Genomic DNA, 11,091 nt, shown 5'->3' with positions numbered 1-11,091 from the left:
TCGGGTTTTCACGGTTGTACAGGCCCAGCTGCAGCTCATCAGGGAGACAGGAAATGTTTTAAACTCTCATACACCCTGTCCTCTGGGCACTGATGCCAGCAAGCGGCCAGTTAGTAGGTCAAAGTTCTGTATTGCCAGGGACTTATAATTTTGGCTATGCTGGAAGAGCATGGCAGACTGTGGCTGCATGGCCATTGTAGCAGACTAATCATTAAGCACTGGGAGTGGTGGGATGTTTACTTTCACCTGTTTATTTTTTTATGTGCCTGTGTGTCCAAACCTAAGCCTGTGTGTGTTAGACTGCAGTGTCTGCTACCATTAAAGACACTGCTTTACCGAACACCTGCCTGATGTGAGTCCTTATTTCTACACCCCATGTTACACTAATCATACACTTATATATTGATATTTATACATACATCATCTTTTCCAATATCTTTATTTTTAAAAGACATCTCTTATAGATATAACCCTTACTTTTATTGTGCCAAAGAACTGCTTGATTTTATATCTTATTTGTCAGATAAGGAAACTATAGTTCTCTTAAGGTGTCATTCCCTTAATACTGTAATTTGTGCATTACAATTACATTACTTCCTCCTTTGCCCCCTCAGTTGTGCTACTGTACATGCGCAGGCTGGAGAGCCAGGGAAGGGGGACGCCACCGTCTATTTCAACTCCAGGTGCCAGGTATGAATGTTCGCCCTTGCTTGAAGCATTAATAATATGGACAAAATCAGTAAGTTACGGTACCCTTGGAAACAGGACAACTATTGATCAAACCTTTACAGAATGTACACAGTAAAAAGAGAAAAAATGCAAATAGTGCAATGTAAGCCAAGCAAGGGAATTCTGAACTCTACATACAGTAGCCTGCTATGCTGCTGGTATGCCCTCTCTGAGCATGGCCTACAGTACATCCCAGCTTTGCCAATCAGTCACAAAGATGTGTTCACTTTGCATAAAACTCTCCATCATCCCTACTTGAATATGCTTGGTACAGGGATAGAGCAAAAGCACACAAGATACACTCTGCCAATAGGCTTGTGTTCAACAATGCATAAGCCACAATATTTATAAAAATACAAGAATAATGGTCCTGATTGCTCACAACTCAGGACCTGCACTGTGCATAGTATGTGCAGGTCTCTTTCTGTGACTATGATTGCATTGGCCATAAGCCACAGCATGGTTGGCATACTGTGATAGTTCAGGGGCAGGGAATGGGTGGTGACAGCCAGCGTTCCCGAAAACAACAGAGCTGCGCTGGTCATTCTGAGTAGCCTTAGGTTCACTCAGATGGCCGAAGTTGCGGACGATAATTATGATGGTGATCCGATGCTGCATCTTTACATGCACCATCTGCAATGTTGGCAGTGGGCTTCTTTTGTCCTCAGACGCCCCCTGTGGCATTAGCATATTTTCACATCACTGCAGTGTCCAAAGACGCAGTAATAGTTTACAACTCTGAATCAGGCCCAATGTTGTAAAACACTTGGAGATCGATTATTAATATTCACAATTTTTCCTACGTTATCACGGCAATAAGAAATGTTTTATTGGGGCAATTTAACAAAATTATCTTGCTGGGCACAAGCTCTGATATGAGCCCATCCCAGTAATGAGTGAGATAGAATGGGTTACCTTTCACTATCAATTTACTTCTGGTCTAATTTGCAGTGTAAAGATCACTCTCTGAATTTGTAGTGTATTGGCTAGTATGGCTAGCGAGGCCAAGCTTCATACTGTACATTTGCCATTTTCATCATCCCCACAGAAAGCTATGGGTGGGAGATGCAGTCTGGAAGCCGATGGTCGAAATGCTGACCGTCGGCTTCCTACTGTCTAATCTCGGCAGGTGTCCAATGACAGGCATCAAAATCCCGCCGCCTGTCATTTCACCTAAATTGAAGGTAAGCCGGGTGGCGGGTGCAGACAGCCATGGGGGGGAGGGTTAGGTTAGGGGCTCCCTAACCAAACCCTCCCCCCCCATGGCTGTCTGCACCCGCCACCCGGCTTACCTAGGGTTAGGCACCCCCCGGGAGGGTTAAGGTTAGGCTAGGGGAAGGGGGGCTAGGGTTAGGAACCCCGGGGGGAGGTTAGGGTTAGGCAACCAACCAGGAGACTTAGGTTTAGGCTTCGGGGAAGGGAGGGTTAGGTTTAGGCACTTACAGGGGGGGTTGGGGTTAGGTACTTGGGGAGAGGTTAGGGTTAGGCACCCCTAAGGGAGGGTTAGGGTTCGGGGGGGTAAGGTTAGTAAATATAAAAAATACTTACCTGTCTGGATCTTCACTGCTGGTCTTCCAGCGTCACGATCCCATAGGTGGTAACAGAGGAACCACTGCAAATATCTCCAATATCTGCTCAGCACCCTCTTATGCTCTTTTCCGGAGGATTGACTCCAAACTAGTTTAATACATAGGCTCCTTAGTCAATAGGTTCAATCTCCAAGGGTATCATTTAAAACATTAATGATAACAGGCCTATCTGACTGAAATAGTAACTATGGTCTGAGTTTAATTAGATCTCCTATATTTGTGCCTCAATGTGAGATACCAAAGCAGTCATTCTGAAAATAATGTAATCAAACAAGAAACTATTCCAGATGCTAAATATTAAAAACTGAAATATGAATAGGGAAAAAAAATCAAAAAAATATGTTTATTAATTTTATCCTAGTCATATTTCCATTTCTTTAGCTTCTTGTATAGTTTCTTTTTTTTTCAATGCAGCCATCATTACTGCTGTCATATCTTACATTCAGGTATCTATATAAAAGATCTAATTAAATTGTGACCGTAGAGACTTCTGTTTTGGCTTCATTCTATTAACTATTAATGTCTTAAACTACGCTCTTAGGGTTTGGCAATATTGACGAGGGGCCTGTTTCAGATATGGATGCATGTTACGCAGTTGAGTGATTATCTGTAATCTGTGCATGCGCCTGCAAGGTCACGTTCCATAGGAGAACAGCTGTAGGGCAATAACTTCCCTCAAACTGGAAGGAAAAAAAGTGCGTTGCCAACATCATTGAGCAGAAAACATTTTCTAAAATGCAAGTAATTAATATGGATGAGGTCCCACTTTGTGTTCACTGTCCACCAAACAGGACTATCAACTAAAAAGATTTAAAAAAGTCTCAAAACCCCCCTCTTCCCTTGCGAGCTTACCATTACAATGTTTTTTTACAGATGTATAATGCTCCCAAATGGTAACTTTCTAAGAGATATGCTGTAATAATTCCTGAAAGTGTGAAAGGCTGTATGTGCAAAGCTATTATACTGTATTAGAATGGTTTCCCGAAGTCTTGCACAAATGGAAATGGTCTTCCTTTAACCCCAGGGACTTTTCCTCCTGGACTCTGGGCCTGATTCACAGATGTCTGCTAACCCCATGCAGAACAGGTCCTGCGATATCGCATGGAGTTCCCCCAAGCCTCTGCCTGAATGACTGGCCGTTTGAGGTTTGGTGCGGGGGTGGGGACGGCCTACATTTCCGGAAACAGGTGCGTGTCTCCCCCATTTTCTAGGAGTGCTGAGGCTAAGGTCTACATCCATTTAAGCAGACTTCCGGGACTTGCAAGCCGCCAGGACACGGTCAAGCTGTAGTAAGCTTCAGCTACCATAGCCTGGCCAAAGGGACAGCAATCGTGACCGATGGTTGCACTTGTACCGATGGTGATCGCGGGCTGCGACCTCGGTCGCAGGGCTGGGATCACACAGATGCTGCTAGGAGGTGTCTGTTTCCTAACTACATCTCCTTCTGCATTTGCATTCGAGATCGACAGAATTGTGCACTGCTTGTGTGCTGCTCTGCTATTTCTCCATCTCTGAATAAGGCCCTCTATGCGCTCACCTTTACTACCATCCATAAAAAAATGAGTGTGATGCTTTTAAGCGATAAAACCACTAGCACTTGCTGTTAACAAAGAATTCAAAAGCCAAGTACAGAAACAATGGGAACATTTTATGAAAAATGGATCTGCACCTTTACAAATGGAGGGAAAATGCAGAAAGCCACATTAGAAGAAGTGGCACGTTGGGTAGTCTGATCAAAATTTCTAAAACTGTTGCTGACTTCTCTTGAGACAACAATGATTAATTCCAAAGCTCAGTTGGAGCAGGAAGAAAATGATGAATTAGACAGCAAAGGAAATTTAGAACAGCATGTGTTAGTTTTATTTAACTCGGGTAGTGACTATTTGGACTTTGATGGTTTTGTATAATGTAGGCAAATTGGTATGACAGCTGCATATGTATTATGCCATTATACAGCATGTATGGACATATACTGTAAGTGTGCAAGCATTGCATGTACTGATTTATCATGTTTTATACATGTATCTTATTTATACGTATGTTCTTAAATATAGTGTATTTTGCATGATAGTATTGACCACCTTTAAAATTGTCCAGCAAATTATTGAATGCATTTAGAGTTGACATGTATGTATGGACCATATGTACTGTATTGTATGATCTGAAAGAGAGCTCGCTCTGAATCGGGGCGTTTTTTTTTACTTTTTTTGGAGCGGCCTCCTGGCCACTCGCATAGCTGTGGGTGATCACCCACAGCTATTGAGAGTGGCCAGGATAATGGTCGCGATGGCCAAGACCATCGAAACCATCGGGCTTGCGATGAGACCCTTGAGAGACCCAAGGGTCTCTGGTGATGTCAGTGGGGCCACCCACAAACGGCAGGCGTTCACTTGGGAACGCCTCCGTTTGTGAAGCCACCCCCCGGCCATGCCTCCAAAACTGTGTGAGCTGTCGATCAAAATCGACAGCCGCCCAATTTTGGTGCGAGACCTGGAGCGACTGAGCGGCCGTCGCTAGCCGGGACTCGCACATGCGCACATTGGAGCTGACTCCGGCGTGCGCATGCGCAGTGGGCAAATATCGACCCGCTCGCGAGCGCATAGCGGGTCTGAGTCAGGCCCTATATGTACAGTGTGTATGCATACGTATTACATTTTGTGAATCTTCATGTTTTATATTTTATCTTTATATTGCTGGTTTGTAAAAGTTTTTTCCCATAGCACTGAATACCATAATGAAGGCAACACTTTTCTGAACCCTTATTCTGCAGAATAAAGGTACGGTATGTTGATTGTTTCCAGTGCCTTTTCATCTTTATACTCCATATAAAAGAATAGCATTATTGCTCTTTTCTAGTACTGTAGCTTACCTCAATAACAGTGCTTGTTACCGGGAAAGCAAAAGGAGCAGCATGTAAGAGAGTGGATAAGGGGGGTGCAGTGTTTATGATGGAGTATATTATTATAACCAGCGCCGTATCAGAGTAAAACAGCGTGGCAGATGCTGTGCGGGTAGTGCCCCCTTGGTAGCTCCATAGCACAACCATTGCTAGGGCTCTGTTGATGGCAGGGAAGGGGTGCAGCATTTATAATGATTGCTACTTTTTAGGGGATTTTTTATTTGTTTGTTTTTTAACTAAATGTCTATTAGTCTTATTTTTTCATCGCACTATCTATATTTTTGCTCTTTCATTTATTGCTTATATTTATTTATTTCATATTTACATCCTGCTAAGGTTTGCTCAATAGAAATTCTATTTCCTGGGATATCAGGAATTACTATTATAGGGGATACTCAAAATGTTTCAAGCATATCCTAGATATTGAAATCTGACAATAGATCAGTGTCTCTACCATCGTTCATCTGATGATAGAAAATTAAAAAACATACAAGTGGTGCTGCTATGTGTATAATAAAAAACATAAAATATACCATAGATATATGTAAATTTAATTATAATAAGATACAGTCAGGTGCATAAATATTGGGACATTGACAGAATTTTCATATTTTGGCCTCTATTCACCAACACAATGGCTTTCAAATGAAACAAACAAGATGTGCTTTAACTGCAGGCTTTCAGATTTAATTTGAGGGTAATTACATCCAAATCAGGTGAACAAATTTGGATGTAAAAGGTGTAGGAATTACAATGGTTTCTATATGTGCCTCCCACTTTTTAAGGAGCCAAAAGTAATGGGACAAACTAAACAATCCTAAATCTAACGTTCACTTTTTAATACTTTGTTGCAAATCCTTTGCAGGCAATTACAGCCTGAAGTCTGGAACGCATAGACATCACCAGACGCTGGGTTTCATCCCTGGTGATGCTCTGTCAGGCCTCTACTGCAAATGTCTTCAGTTCCTGCTTATTCTTGGGGCATTTTCCCTTCAGTTTTGTCTTCATCAAGTGAAATGCATGCTCAATCGGATTCAGGTCAGGGGATTGACTTAGCCATTGCATAACATTCCACTTTTTAGCCTTAAAAACTCTTTAGTGGCTTTTGCAGTATGCTTCGGGTCATTGTACATCTGCACTGTGAAGCGCCGTCCAATGAGTTCTGAAGCTTTTGACTGAATATGAGCATAAAATATTGCCCGAAACACTTCAGAATTTATTCTGCTGCTTTTGTCAGCAGTCACATCATCAATAAATACAAGAGAACCAGTTCCATTGGCAGCCATACATGCCCACGCCATGACACTACCACCACCATGCTTCACTGATGAGGTGGTATGTTTTGGATCATGAGCAGTTCCTTTCCTTCTCCATACTCTTCTCTTCCCATCACTCTGGTACAAGTTGATCTTTGTCTCATCTATCCATAGGTTGTTGTTCCAGAACTGTAATGGCTTTTTTAGATGTTGTTTGGCAAACTCTAATCTGGTCTTCCTGTTTTTGTGGATCACCAATGGTTTACATCTTGTGGTGAACCCTCTATATTCACTCTTGTGAAGTCTTCTCTTGATTGTTGACTTTGACACATATACACCTACCTCCTGGAGAGTGTTCTTGATTTGGCCAACTGTTGTGAAGGGTTTTTCTTCACCAGGGAAATAATTCTTCTGTCATTCACCACAGTTGTTTTCCGTGGTCTTCCGGGTCTTTTGGTGTTGCTGAGCTCTCCGGTGCGTTCTTTCTTTTAAGAATGTTCCAAACAGTTGATTTGGCCACACCTAATGTTTTCGCTATCTCTCTGATCGGTTTGTTTTGATTTTTCAGACTAATGATGGCTTGCTTCACTGATAGTGACAGCTCTTTGGATCTCATATTGAGAGTCGACAGCAACTGATTCCAAATGCAAATGTCACACCTAGAATCAACTCCAGACCTTTTACCTGCTTAATTGATAATGAAATAATGAGGGAATAGCCCACACCTGTCCATGACATAGCTTTTGAGTTGATAGTCCCATTACTTTTGGCCCCTTAAAAAGTGGGAGGCACATATAGAAACCGTTGTAATTCCTACACCGTTCACCCGATTTGGATGTAATTACCCTCAAATGAAATCTGAAAGTCTGCAGTTAAAGCACATCTTGTTTGTTTCATTTCAAAGCTATTGTGTTGGTGAATAGAGGCCAAAATATGAAAATTCTGTCAATGTCCCAATATTTATGCACCTGACTGTATACAAGGTAAATTCTCCCGGGAGTATATAAGACAACATATATTGAATGCAAAAATACACACCAGACAATATATGCAAAGATTCACAGGTTAAAATATTACACGTAGGAGATTGGTCAAAGATAATATTTATATGAACACTGTTGCTAACTGTGATATTCAAGTCTCTTAGCAAGAAACAAGGTTGCCAAACTGAAGCATCTAATAAGCAAAACAGTGTTATCCAAAGCTCTCAGATGTATTCAATCACAGTACTGAATAATATAAACTGTAGGGGCTCCAAATGATGCTCATAAGCCTCTACACCAGGGATGGGGAACCTCGGAATCATTTGGTCTGGCCCTCAGAGCTTTTCTCGGCTAGCCTCATCTGGTTAGCAGGGTGCCTAGAATTGCAAACTGCAGCCAGAATCTATGCAGCAGTGCCACCTGGAGCATCCTTAGGACGCTTCAGACGGTCATACCGCTGCCCTTCAGCTCCCCGGAGCATCCTCAGGATGCTCTGGTCATTGCTGTAATCACCGGCAATTGTGTCACCGTCCTGTGTAACGTTACGTGAAGGGGACGTGGGCTGCAGCGGGCCTGTGAATAATGTAATATATATCAAAATGGCCCTCTGCAGAAAAAAGTTCCCCACTCCTGCTCTACATGGTGTATATACAGCAGAAAAAGTACCATGCAGACTCTCGGTGCAATCCTCGTCAGTCTCTACACGGTAATAGGTGTTTCAGGTGGTACTTTCCTATATAGCAGCATGAATATTATAGTTACCATCAGGGAATTTGATTGTTTCATATGCGAAGGGTGTCCTGAAGCAATAGCCCACCGAGACCAATGATGCAAGCGCCTGCTGTTGACCCCCGCCGGGGTTCCTGGGCGGCGTTACCACCTACAGGTGTCTGCTCTGTCATAAGTCAGGCTGTGTGAGGCTGTCAGCACTGATATAGTATTCTGGGAGCTAGTGTTAAGATCTGTGTATCAGAGCCGACTAATGGATTAAGGATGGCTAATGAAGCAGTTGGCTTCACAGGTTGTCTAGTGTACAGCGGATTATAGGCAGGGTGACAGGAGCTGTTGCCCCAGGGCCCCCACACCTAGGGGCCCCCCACACACAGTCCTGGCGACAGTGGAGTACACTGGTACCAGGCCCCGAGGTGGTTAATTATAAACTGAGTGAACCACCTCAATCCAGTCACCCACCTCCTCCTCTAACCCTCATCCAGTCACCCCCTCCTCCGCTAACCCCCATCCAGTGGCGCACCTATGAATGATGTTATTGCATAATGACGTCATTGCACACAATGGCTCTACTGCCCTTTGTGTCCTGATTCCTGACGTCACGCTTGAGGAGCAGGAAGGGTCCGGGAGGAACAGGAGCCGCAGCGCAAATCTAAGCTGACCACCACCAGGCACGGAGAGTGACAGCCAGCAGCAGCAACAAGCTTCACCAATGAAGCGCCTAAAGCTCCACTGTGTGGGTAAGTGATTGCCATTTTTTTTTTTACTTTCTTAATTTTGAATTGTGTCTGGATATATGGGAGTCTGTCTGGGATTAAACTAACTATATATATTTTTTTATATACAAATCGTATGAGTATTTTTGCACATATATAATCTGAATAATAATGCACTGCTGTACACATTTATTACATTTTGTTAGATTAAGGTTCACACATATATTGTTGTAAATTACACTCCTTTCACTTTGTGAATATTAGTAATAATTTGGAGGTTTTCCTATATGAATTGTATTTATACACTGAGAACTTTTTGGCCTGTCACTAAGCACTTTATATTGTAAGGTTACTGTTTTTAAATATACATATACAAGGGTATACAAGCACATGAGGTGCTCTATTCCAGTTCCAATATTTGCATACATATATATTATATATACATATCAGACAGGTAGCCCGATGTCTGTGTATGTGTATATATATATATATATATTCAACATTTATTGATAGGGGTCCCCACAGACCTTAATCCGGCCCTGACAGCGGGAATCCGTGGACTTCAATGCGTTTCTCTGCACATGGCAGCTTTTTCAAGAAGCGGAGATTCCCTTCTGTATCATGGGAGGCATTAAATACAGTACCTCCTCCATATCTGTTGTTTAGTCAATCAGATTTCAATCACCTATCAATCAAGGTGCACTGTGTACTTATAAAACTGGCATTTCAAAAAGTATTTGCCTAACAAGTAAAATACGTAGTAATACAATGATTAAGAATAGAGGAATTTGTTGCTACACAGATAGACTTATACTGTAGGTCAGAACCATGCATGGACACAAATAGCACCATAATAAGATTCTAACAGATCACAAATGTAATCCATATCTAATGATAAATAATACAAAAATAAAAAATTATAATATAAAAGGATAAATAATTATAATAAAATTAAAAAGTAATAAATATAACACATTAATATAAGTAGAGATAATAAGCGTAAATATATGCCACATATATATATATATATATATATATATATATGTAAGGATAGTGTAAACATATATCATGCAAGTAAATAAACAATTGAGTTAGAAGTCAGTTAAGTTATAATGGATATTTAATATAAATTCTAGATCTATATTGTCATTTAAACCTTGAGGTTAAAGAGACTGCATTTTCAGAATCCATGCAGCCTCTTTTCTGCATAGGGTTCTGAAACGATCTCTACCCCTGCATGTCTTAGATATCACCTCCGGCCCAACTACTCCTAGACCTGTTGGATCACCAGAATGCAACTCCAAAAAGTGTCTAGGAACACTATGTTTCAGAAATCTATTTATATTTCTTCTGTGTTCCATGAATCTGGACTTTAGAGTGTGTGTTGTGTGTCCTATATAATATAGCATACATGGGCAGATTAATAAATATATAACATATTGGGAGTTGCAGTTTATATAAGTTTCAATAGAGAATTCAGTTTTGGATACTGCTAAACATATACTTCATGTATTATATACAGCAAAATGACATGCGTTGCATCGATTAGAATTGCACCTATAAAATCCAATAGTACCATGTGTATCCACTATTCAACTTATTGTTATATAGTGTGTTTTTAAAGAATCTTGGGGCGAGGAAGTATCGTAGGTTTTTTTGCTCACTTGAAAATAACAGTGGGTTTGTTATCTTAATTCTTCTTTATGATAGGATCTGTGAAGAGTAATTTGTAATTCTTTCTTATTGTATTAGTTATTTTACTAGCTACCACATTGAATTTTGAAACTGAAGTAAAACCTATGTTTTGTTTATTCCTATTATTAGTATTGGATTGTTTTTTTGTTATTCTGTTTTTATTTAACATATCTGCTCTGTTTAAGGATAACGAGTATTCAACAGCTTGATCAAGTATGGATTGTGAGTATTTGCATTCTTTGAAGGAATCTACTAACGTTATTGTTTGAGTCTGAAATGTATTAAGATTTGTCCAGTTCCTTTTAATGTGGTGTAGTTGACTTTTTGGAACATTATTGAGCCACTTTTTATTATGATTACTGGAATAGGGTATAAATGTACAAACATCAACTGTTTTTTTAAAGGTTGAAGTAACTATCTTTCCTCCTACCACCACCTCTGTAATATCTAAACAATTAATATGTGAAAAATCATGAGTGCAGGTGAAAGATAAAC

Source organism: Taudactylus pleione, unplaced genomic scaffold (assembly GCF_031769625.1).
Source record: "Taudactylus pleione unplaced genomic scaffold, aTauple2 ptg000352l, whole genome shotgun sequence".
NCBI lineage: Eukaryota > Metazoa > Chordata > Amphibia > Anura > Myobatrachidae > Taudactylus > Taudactylus pleione.
The sequence above is the reverse complement of the archived record's forward strand: the minus strand, read 5'-3'. Positions refer to the sequence as shown.